The sequence below is a fragment of the Cygnus atratus genome, chromosome 8 (genome assembly GCF_013377495.2).
Source record: "Cygnus atratus isolate AKBS03 ecotype Queensland, Australia chromosome 8, CAtr_DNAZoo_HiC_assembly, whole genome shotgun sequence".
NCBI classification, from domain to species: domain Eukaryota; kingdom Metazoa; phylum Chordata; class Aves; order Anseriformes; family Anatidae; genus Cygnus; species Cygnus atratus.
In genome coordinates, this window is record NC_066369.1 from 19,232,209 (window position 1) to 19,243,688 (window position 11,480).

General features: G+C 38.4%; 1 protein-coding gene across 1 annotated transcript in view; it reads right to left on the reverse strand.

The window, feature by feature from the left end:
- ADGRL2 (adhesion G protein-coupled receptor L2) overlaps positions 1–7,295 on the reverse strand; it is a 356,834-nt gene extending 349,539 nt beyond the window's left edge. Inside the window, exon 1 of the mRNA XM_050712254.1 lies at positions 7,202–7,295. The gene's annotated coding sequence lies outside the window, so the exon portion shown is untranslated. The remainder of the gene's footprint in view (positions 1–7,201) is intronic.
- Positions 7,296–11,480: the final 4,185 nt, after the last annotated feature.

The window sequence follows — 11,480 nt, forward strand, 5'->3', positions numbered from 1 at the left end:
TACCTCCTGCTTATTTAATGCAGATCTCTAAACCCAAATATGCCACTCTTTGGAGTGTGGGATTAGTTCTGAAATGCCACTCTAATATAGATAATTCTTTCTGCCTCCTCGAGGGTTTATCCGCCAGGCTACACACTTTGTTAGCATTAAGTTGGTCTTCTGGCATTTGAGAGTGGAAGCTGGTGAAAATAGATGAGACTGGATTGCAGCAGAACCCTAGGGGAGCATATTATTGGATGGCATGTGAAAACTCAATTAAATTTATGCCCAATCATTTTCAGCGTATGAAAAGAATACCTAGAGCCAAACGTATGAACCCCAGTTTTCTAGAACTATCAAACTTCTGTCCTAGCTTTGATTCCTTTCCTTGCACTACGAATCCTCAATTCCCCAATAACCAAGAGAAACCAGATACTACAAATCCAGAAATAATGACTGAAGTTAGCATGCAAATAATGTGCTGATGAATTGGTTCAGGTCTACTGTCATGGCTTAAACTGTATCACTATCAGTTATGTAAATGCATAGAAGCATATATATTGAAAATGTAACAGCAATCATTGACATCTGCCAATTAAGAACTGTTTGCTTGATACAGGTAGAGCAATATTTCCCTTAATTATGTATTTTACAATATTCATACGTTGGCTTACCTTTGGGTTGACTTTATTGTGGTAAGACCTTAGATCCTCCCCCCTCCCCTATGAAAACAACAAAATTATTTTGGTATAATAATTTGATACCACTGATACTGTCCTAATACTGACTTCAGCTATTTAGAAATGAAACAGAATTAGGGCAACAAGGATGATCAGAGGCTGGAGCACCTCTCCTATGAAGACAGGCTGAGGGAGTTGGGGTTGTTAAGCCTGGAAAAGAGAAGGCTCCGAGGAGACCTCATAGCAGCCTGCCAGTACCTAAAGGCGGCTGCAGGAAAGCGGGAGAGGGACTCTTTGTCAGGGGGTGCGGTGACAGGACAAGGGGTGATGGCTTTAAATTAAAAGAGGGTAGTTTTAGGATAGATACACAGAAGAAATTCTTCATTCAGAAGGTGGTGAGGCACTGGAACAGGTTGCCCAGAGAAGCTGTGGATGCTCCATCCCTGGAAATGTTCAAGGTCAGGCTGGACGGGACTTTGGGCAACCTGTTCTAGTGGGAGGTGTGCCTGCCCATGGGAGGGGGGGTGAAATTAGATGATCTCTAATGCCGACTCCAACCCAAACCATTCTGTGATTCCATGATAAAATATTGCATGCATTTTTGCTGCATCCATGCACAGATCCTTAAAGGCCAGCAGTTACTTACAAAAGCAAAATAACAGCACATTAATTAGCTCTGGAATCTATCCATTTTCACTACTAGCAACCATACTGAATATCATATGTTGTATTAGGAAGTTTGTGATAGAAATACAATTTCTGCATAGTTAAAAGCACTTAATAGCACTTTCTATTTGTAAATCCTCATAGCTAGGAAGAAGGTAAAATGATTTCAGTTATCTTTACTCAGGTTTCATGGATGTCTTACAACAGCTTAGAAAAATAATCCTAGACTTTTGAAAGATTTTTTTAAACATGCCTTGATGTTTCAAATGTTGAATATGCAGTTCAACCATGTAAATACTTTCCAATAATTAAAGACTTTTGCAAATAGCTTCCCACAGCTGTAGCTGTTTGTTATAAGCCTAGATCAAGGTTTCTAAGTCACACGTGAATTCTAGTCTTGCCTCAAAAGCTCTTCTAAAAAAAATAACCACTCAGTGTTTAATTCCACCTTTTATGCATCTGAACCAACCAAAAGAGTAGCCACTTGACATTAAGTTCATCTTTCTGACAAAGCACTCCTAACCCCTTCGAAGAGAATATCAAGAGCTATCCAAACCTCTGCTTCTCAATATCTTTTAGCCCAGATTTTGGTCAAGTTGTACACAAGGACCTCTAAAGAAGTCAGACCACGTGCATCTACGGCACCTCTGAAAATCAATGGAGCCTTTGAGAAAGTTGACCTTAATCTTTTATGGGCTCTCTTTATGAAGTCAATAAATGGCAAAACCTGCACTTCTACACAAGTACTGAAGCACTTTGGACCCATATATCATGATTAGAAGCATCATTCTACTGTAATCTCATTAACAAAAGACAAGAAAACCTTATTAATATTTTGATGTTGTCATTGGCATTTCTAGTTCTTGGAGAAATGGGCAAAGTACCGTTCTAAAGCTTCAGAAGAATTTAGCTTACATTTAATACACCTGGTGCATAACTCTACCCTTTTACAATTGCAGAGGTCTACCTTCAAGCAATGATCCCTAGCACCTTGTGCTGAGCCCAGGTCAATGCCACCTCCTGGATGCTCCTCGCAGCTACACCGAAATGCAAGGGCAGCAGGACATTGCATGGGAAGCCTGAAGAGCTGAGAACAGACGCAGTTTCAGCCGCTGGTAAGTATGATTAAAAATAACACTTAAAATCAAAGGACTTCACTGAAACCCCGGAATATTCGTCCCTCCCCCTGAACAGTTTTAAAGAAAACTTTTAATTTACTTTAATAAAAAGCTGGTTTTAGGTATTTAAATTGAATGGTCTCTGAAGGGCTTAATCCTTAAATTACAAAAGGATTGTAATCTACAGTAACTATTTACATACTGAAAAACCTTTGTGTATCAGAGATGTATACTGATTTATTTTTGTAAATGACAGAGACAGTACCAGACAAACATGACATAAAAACATCTTCTACAACCTACTTTATCGCAATGTCTTTAGTAGGATCGAAGGTGGAGCCACATGAGAAATTGGATAACTTTCAATTCCAGGCCCTGCTAGTACCTCCTGTTCAGATTTAAGTTTGGTTTGTATTCTCCACCCCCCCACCTTTCTATTTTGTTTCCCTCCTTACTGCCAGAATTAGTTCTGTAGACTGAATAATGGAACACAGCAATTGTTGATTTAGTTTGAAAGGAGAGTGACTTCACATTTAAAAACATTCAAAGAAAACACAAGTTTTAAGATAGAGCACAGGGAGAAAAATTGTAGTTAATAAAAACACAATACTATTTCAAGACCTTCAAAGGCTTCTGTAAAAGAGCCAGTGTCATTTAAAAAACATCTTTCAAAAGACTTTTGTGGCACAACATTGCTGAAGCGATCAATTTTAAACAGTTTTGCTTGTAAACTACACATCAACTTTCTCCAAGAAAGTGTTTTTCCAAAAAAAAACAACACCACAACACAACAAAATCTGAAGTTATCTAACAAGACTTAAACAAAGTGGTCTCACACACACACACACACACACAAAGTAAGTTACGGAAACAGTCCATTTTTGTAGGAAACTGATAGCAGTAACTTCAGGTTATTTAATGGGCAGCAGCATTTTACTACGAAGGTCTGTGTCATAGACAATATGGCCAAAAAAACATTACTCAGATAAGATTGAGGTATCTTTCCTTAAAGATTATTTTTGTCCCCTCTCAACAGAATGGCAGCAAAAGTAACTGGAGAAGACTGACCTTATGGCTTCGCCTTTAACAAAACTATATATATATTTTTCTCCTTAACTTCTGGTAATGGGCCAAAGGACAACTTTTATTACACAATTTGCAGTACAAAAGAGATAGAAGTGAATTAAAGTAATGTATTGCAGGAGATCACCGAAATATATGGAATTAATGTTAAGTTAAGGGCCTTTTCTGTTGTTTCTGGCAGGTATTGTGTAAGCTGCGTCTAAACCACCTTTTTCCACCACAGAACAAAGGAAGCTATGCATTTCTTTTCTTGGCAGGTGGAAGTTCAGCTAATTTTAAGAGTAACTTCTTGGTACCACCAGGGGTGCAGCAGATTATGACACCTGGGGAAACCATCCAGCATGCCACAAGCTCTGAGTTCAAACAAGCTGTTTCCAGTTACCAGTAATGTAACAGAAAAGGGCACAGTAACAAAGAGATGGGACAAGTTTAATATGCAATTCCAGTTCTGGTCCAATTCTTCCTGTGTTATTATATACTCTGCACATGAATTATACGCATCTTAGTGATGCCTTATTTAATGTCGTCCCCCCCACCCCCCCCCCCAACTCTCAGACACTTCCCTCCTCCCTCCAGCCTCCACCCCTTATTGGAAATAATAATAATAAAAAAATCAATTTAATTTGCCTATGCCCTTCTCTAGGAGAGAAACATTCACACATGAACACCCCTCTTCCCTGACCTTCCCCCGCTCCTTCATGCCCAAACAAAAAAAACAGGCACATGTCTCTTCAGATGAACTGGCACTTTAAAATAAGCTTATCCATGGAGGAAAACTGCTTTCAGGGGTAGAACAATAGCCCTGGTATAGTGATGGATATATTCTGCCAGACAGAAGATACATTTGAATGCTTTGCAGAAAAAAAAAAAAGTTTAATCCCAAATGGATACAAGATTCAGGTAACAGAACAATTTGCTAGTCTCAAGAACTGCTGCACTTGACTCAGGAGGTAGCACATTTTCCTTTTCCTCCATCTGTGACCCTTATATAAAGGTGTGACATAAATGCTATAAAAACAGATTTAGTTGAATGCATTAATGTCTCCTTTTAAAGTCTTCCATAATCTTTTTATTTATTTTTAAAATCTAATGGCAACCAAACTATCACTAAGGAAATTATGATCTGGAAGTAGACAGTGAAATAAATACTATTGTAGCTTTGAAACATCTGGCATCTTAACTGAGATGCCTTTTGCTTTCATAAATCCTCAGTTTAGCATCTCGTTCTGCAAAGAACCAATGCTTGTTGCAAACTTTTAAATAATTATTCCATATTGTGGCTTCTCACATTTCCAAAATTGGGTAGTACAGTTATACTGACATACAGAATTCTAAAATACAGTATTCTAAAATACACAGGTATGTCAAAATGCTACCTTAAATTCACTCTTGCTTTTTCCTTGTGGTCTATTTGTATGTACAACATTTATATTTTAAAGTGCCTACGTTAATTCTCCTGGAGGGAGAAGCGTTAAGATGCTCATATGCTAGTTCCTATTATAAGTGTAAACCAAACCTCCACCACTACAGCTCTCCCTGTACAACAGTGTTGACAGTGCCAGCTGTTATTCCATTGACTACAGCAATAAAGCCACTTCTTCAAATTAAAGGACATTTACACTAACGAAGGATTCTTTTCCTTTGTGTGCTGGAATCAGGAAACCTCCACAGTAAATAAAAATCTGGCCTAGCAATGGTATTGTTTGGTGTTGAAATGATTCCTTCAGAGCCCCACTGTCCAAATCCATCCAACCATTAGTTGTGCCAAGAAGTATTAAAAGCTATTTAAAAGTGTATATTTTTTTTTTATTAAGTTTGAATCCTGTTCAAAAGAATACTAAAAGTGATACTTATATGAGAGTCATATCATAAGTATAATGAAAATCCCTTTACCTTTCCTCCTCAATCATCTTGTAGCAAATCACAATACAGATAGACACCCTAAAGAGATGGCACAGTTTAGCATTATAAATATGGAAATCTGCAGCCAGAGTATAAAAGTAACACTGATACAGCAGGATGCTGCAAATGTGCATAACTTCAGGTGTACAATTTCTACCTAGCTTTAGCTGCTAAGATCAGCAAGACTTTTTGAACATGCCTACATAATTTCAGAGCTTCAGGGTTCACATTTAAACACAAGGGTTTGTTGTGGGACTGAATAAAAGCACATGCCACCTCTACTTTTATACAAATAGACTCCAAAGTAACTGCTCTATTTCTGCAGACTGGTCCAAATCTGGGCCCAAATTTGTCACGATAGGTTTTAGCTGATCATTGTTAACTCCTGCTGTAACAGTCATGCTTGCAGAATAGTGGGAATTTCTGAGCACTTTTATAAACATGCACTGCATGTTTTTACAAGATATATTACTGGACTTGCAGACTTAGTGGCTTTTTATTGACATTTTTCTGTTATTTATTCATTTTTCCTTGATGATGCAAGGCATTATTCTATCATTTTCTATTTTATGAACAGTATATATGGTGCATTTTTACTTTATGCAGAACTATTAACCAGAGAGTACTAGTGGCAGGAAAATCTTAGTGCTAAACACGATAGAAGTTAGCATTCTTGAACTCTTGAGTCATTGCCAAAGACGTGTTTTTAGAACTTAAATGCCAAAAAAGGACAGAATTGAGACACAAAGACCATTTATGACAACAATGTCCTGACACCAAGTCAGCTTAAGCATCACTGAATGTCATACAGAATTATTCAACTACACATATAAAAATGGTATTATTTGAATACATTTGAAGATAAAAACTCTACAAGAACCTTAAAAATACAATTTGAAACAATAACAAAATGTACTGCCTCAGACTTGGGAAAAAAGACATTGCACTTTACTACACTAAACAAGAACACATACAGCTATACAGTCTAGGAGAGATCACAGACACCAGGAATGGATTTGTCTTTGGTACATGGGGGAAAAAATAAAAACAGTTAAGAGTCTATATTACAGCACATCTTCAAGTACCTCAGTTGCGTGTGCATCTAATGGGACTGTTTTCACCTGCAATTAATTGTGAGTACTAAAGAAAGTACTGCATGTAATTTTAACTACTGCATTCCCTCACTTTCTCCTCCTTTCCCAGAGTCAGACTTCTCTAAGTTCTTAATGCGAAATTCAATCTACAAAACTATATGGTATATTATGATGCCTTTAACTACAGCTCAGGACTGCAACTAGTCATTTTATTAGCATGCTAGTACCAGCAGAGTCACAAAGCTTCAAGGAGGTGCAATCATATACCTCTTATCCCTCCCAATATATATTTAAGTAACAAATATATATATATATATATATATGCACTGAAGAGAACTACATTAGTATCCAGTGAGAGTATGTAATAAGAAGGCAAACTTATTGTACCCAATTGCCACTTATTGTGCCCAGAGATTCTCTGGGGTCTTTAAATGTATTTTCATCTAACATATGTTAAGCTGTGGGAAATCAGAAAAATGTAGCTTGTCCTTCCATTTCACTCTGAGCTTTACGGTTGTGAGGCTTCTTAAGGGGATTCTATGTCAAAATCATGCGCTAGCCAGGCACCGTACTTGTGGGTAAGCAAGGAGCCTCCAAGATGGAGGGAGAAAAGGAGAAGAGCAAGAAGTCATTAGAAATGTGGTTTATCACTGGTCCCTATACATAAAGCATTACTCACATTTAATAGTCAATAGCTCACAAACTTCACATTCTCAGCAGAGGAAATAACTACTTTGGTGTTCCAGCTGTCACACTCACCAGAGTAGGTTGCCAGAACTTTTTTCTAGCACTCCCAAGACAACACAGATTTGAACGCCGCTCCTTGAGTCATTCTTGAAGTGTCTCTACATCATGTTGTAAAATAAAGGCCTGTCCTGAATAAAAACACCCTAGAAACATTGAATGAGCTATCCTAGAAGCTTAATAGCTATCAATACACCCAGCCATATAAACCCTCCTGAAACAAATTTTTATCCCCACTGAAATCAGCATAAAACAGGTGCTCAGGCAGAATCCAGGTGCAGCGTACACTTCAGGCCAAGTACTGTTGCCAAAGTTACATATCATGGTTATGTGAGAGTCAGGAAGACAACTCAGTGCAGTTTCCTTTTTTGGTCAAAAACTGAAAAAATGCTGTAACAGATTTCAAGGGCACCACCATTCCACCCAAGACTATCATCCCATCTTGGCTTATTTCCCTGGGAACAGCACTTGTTGCTTTTATTTATTTATTTCAATGTTATGTTTCAGACTTGGTTGGTCTGAATTTTCTGTGCCTAGTGTTTGAAATTGTTTGGATGCTCTGAAAAGCCTACAGCCCGCCAGCCAGAAATACTAAGCACACACAGACATAGAACGAAGCTGTCACGTACTGAGCCATAACACATGTCAAATGCTTGGATTGTATACGCATAGTTTAGTTTCTCTTCTTTCTCCAGTGTAAAATTCAGCCTTTGAGCAGGTCCAAGCAGTTAAACAGTTATTGTGGATTATCTTTTCAGACTTTATCCTGTTTCTCTACAGAAACAGGAGCTGCACGCACTCAATCATCTACAGAATAGCAGGGACCACAGGAGAGTCAGTCAGCTTTTTTTTTTCTACCACTACACAAGTACATATTACAACCTATTTCAACAGCTGAAAACTTTTTTTCCATACTGGTTTCATTCAGAGTCAACTTCTCCATATACATTTTATAAAGCTGGTGATATGCTGCTCCTTTTTTTTTTTTTTTTAAAGTAAGTCTGTGAATAGTAAAATTAATCCACCAAAAAGCTTCAGTAATTCCAAAGCTACTCAAAAACAAGCGCAATCATACAAGTGCTCTGGTAAACACTTTATTCTTACCATTTCTGTAGAGTGCTAATATATGCCATAAAGAGAATACTGTGTTTAGCTGGAATTAGTGATGCAACAATTCCTCTTATTTCAGAGAGGTTTGCACAATCAAATGACATATTGCAGTACCACATGAAAAGATACTGCATAATAGCAGTGTACTTAATGATGCTGTTGGACTTTCTTCCTCTCTTTAGTAAGAAAAGACTTGAGCACCTTTAAAAGGGCAATTGTAACTCATCATTTTGATCTTGAGCAAACATGCATCTGAAATTCCAGGTAATTCACTTTCTTTGCCACTTCAGAAATCAAAACAAGGCCTATGGATTAAAACAATCTTTTGGGGAAAAACATTCCAAGTTGTGCTGCCAAATAGCGTACTAGTTTTCAGCTCTGTGTAATTTGCTATATGTGAGAGCTAAAAGTTATCAGAACTGGGTTTTATTAATAATATATAGCATACTCTACTACTGCAAGGAAACAAACATCCCAAAAATATCATTGGTAGCTTAAGTTCAGGAGTTGTTTTTCACCTAGAGATATATTTATCTTTTTTTTTTAATGTATTAACAGTACACTTCCATTTTATAGAGAGGGCCAAACTGTACAGATCCTTTTCTTCCATTAAAGAGGACAGATTCACAGTCTTCAACTGATCACAGTATTTTACTCAGCACTGAGCCTGTAATTTGTGTTTGGCTAAAGCATGATCTGTTAGAAGGACACGTACTCCTGACTGCAGGCATTAAGAATGGAAACTCAGGACAATTAGCAATTCGCAGTTTTATCTCTAAAGGCCTCAGCCCAGCATATCATTTTAAGTATATATTTAAGTGAGCTACAGGCCAAAGGCCTATCTGCATGCTCTTTCTGTTGTTGGCCTTTTTTTTTTTTTTTTTTTTTTTTCAAGGTGAACTGTTTCCTGCATCAAGATCTTGGAAGAGTAAAGTGAGCCCAAAGCCACCACTGACACAGCCCTTCAGGCAGGAATTTAGGCCAATTCTTTCCTATGAGGGAAAACTGATAGATACGTAGAAAATGAGGTGTTAAAGAAGGGAATAATGGAAGAAGGGAGGCTAAAACTAATGAGAGTAGGTCCTTAAATTCCTATTTCAGTCAGGAAAAGGACTTGGCTGGAGGTGGGGGCACAACCAAGGAGAAGTGCTCTCCTGCGCATGAATCTTTACTTCATTATAGAAATGCCTCACTCATAGGTGGTCTATTACAGGGCAAGAATCAACCAGAACAAGGCTGTTGCAGAGCTGCCTTCAGTACTTCCTCCAATGTCTTCTAGCAAAAGGTTTTACATGAGGAAAATACCAAAGTTTCTCTTCAAACTGAGGAGATCTCTGGGCCATCAAACCACCTCCCTCTGCTCTGCAGATACGCTTGCTTCCCCTGTGTTAGTACAGCAGCCATTTTGTGGCCTTAGGACTAACTCTGGCTCCTAAAAGGGGCACCTTCCCTAGCCTAAGACTTTACACCCAAATAGGAGAAAAAAGTACAGACTCACCCGTCATTACAGAAACATCCAAGCACAGGGAGACCGTAATCAGCCATACCCCCAGTAATACCTAACCTGTACACCCCCCCCCCAGATACTGGTGGGTGGGTTTCAGCAGGGGCAGAAATAGGTTCTGCTCCCATCCACCTCAGCAGCTGGGCCACAGATGCTTCTTGTTACTGCTAAGTACTGTCCCTCTCAAACCTTTGAGGGAAGGGGGCTGTGTGTGTGCGGTTAGAGAAGAGTGATTTTTAGTGGACTTAGTACTGCAAAATGTTTTTTGTGTCTGCTGTTGGCAGGTGCTGTTTATGAAATATGCCTTGCCTAAAGTCATAATCTTACCTTAAAGCCTTTTGCTCTCCCTGACAAATTTATACTAAATGGGATTGTAGTTAATACAGCTCAGGTTCTGTGTGTTCCTTTGCCTCCTTGTCTCAAGGGTCGGTTTATCCTTCATATTTGCCTTTTGTAATGCAGCCATATAGTGGGAGATAGGAACATTTCTTCTATGATAATCTCACAAATCTCTCTCCTTCATCAGTATGCTGCACATTTTTGCTATTTAATAGTTTTGTTGGTAGTGGTTTTGTTTGTTTTGGTTCGCTGCTCCTAGACTTCATATTTTACATGATGTACGCTGCTAAACTTTGTTTTCATTTACTGTCCAGACGTCTAAGAGATGCTGCTATCTCTGAAGTGGGTTGCGCAGTTCCTCATTACATAAGGCTGACGGCTACTAAAATGTCAAACATTAAAATTAAGTTGTTTTTACTGCTTTGGCAAAACTATCTAGATGGAGCTTTCTGTATTTAAGCAGCTTGCCAGCATCATCGTTTATGTTTTAGTTAGTGAGTGATACAGGAGCATCCACTACCTGAAGTACTGAGGGTAGTCTGGGGAGGCACAGTGCAAAGCCAGCTCCACCTGCCTATGCTTAAAGCTTTGCTTGGAATAAGGTAACCAATACATACCATTCAATTACATATGACTTGGGAACGTTGTTCACTAGAAGTATGCGCATGCTAGAAAATCTAGGCCTACATTTTGGTAAACATGCAGGCAAGCAATAACAATAAAACTAGGCCTGTTAACTGACACAAGGCATCTAGATTGACAGCTTGAATAAGTTTCATACTCACACTGATACTCTGCTTTCACTCAAAACTCTGTTTCCAAACTGTTCTTCGGAAACAGAGTTTATTCTTCTTTCTCACTCAGTTAGATTTTTTTATTGCTAGGTTTAAGACAGTCTCTCTCTGACTGCGGTCTCTGCCGACACTGTTAAGAGGTTTGCCAATTACTGCCAGTAATGGTGGTGAAGTTTTACATTGCTGCTGCTTGCTCAGTGATCAATCAAGGAATTATGAAAGTGGTTAACCTGATTCACAGTGTATTAGCCCTCCTAGCTTCAGTGGGCCTCCCAAAATGCATAAAGATAAGCATATGTAGGAGTCACGTAAAATCCAGATATTACTTGAGAATGGTCCAAAGACATGCAATGAGCTATGTCATAACTTATAATGACTACAGCAGGAGTAAACATCCAAACAATTTCTGGATAATCTTTTGAATCCTGGCTCTAAATGTCTCCACAAGAAGGTTCCCAAATTAAACA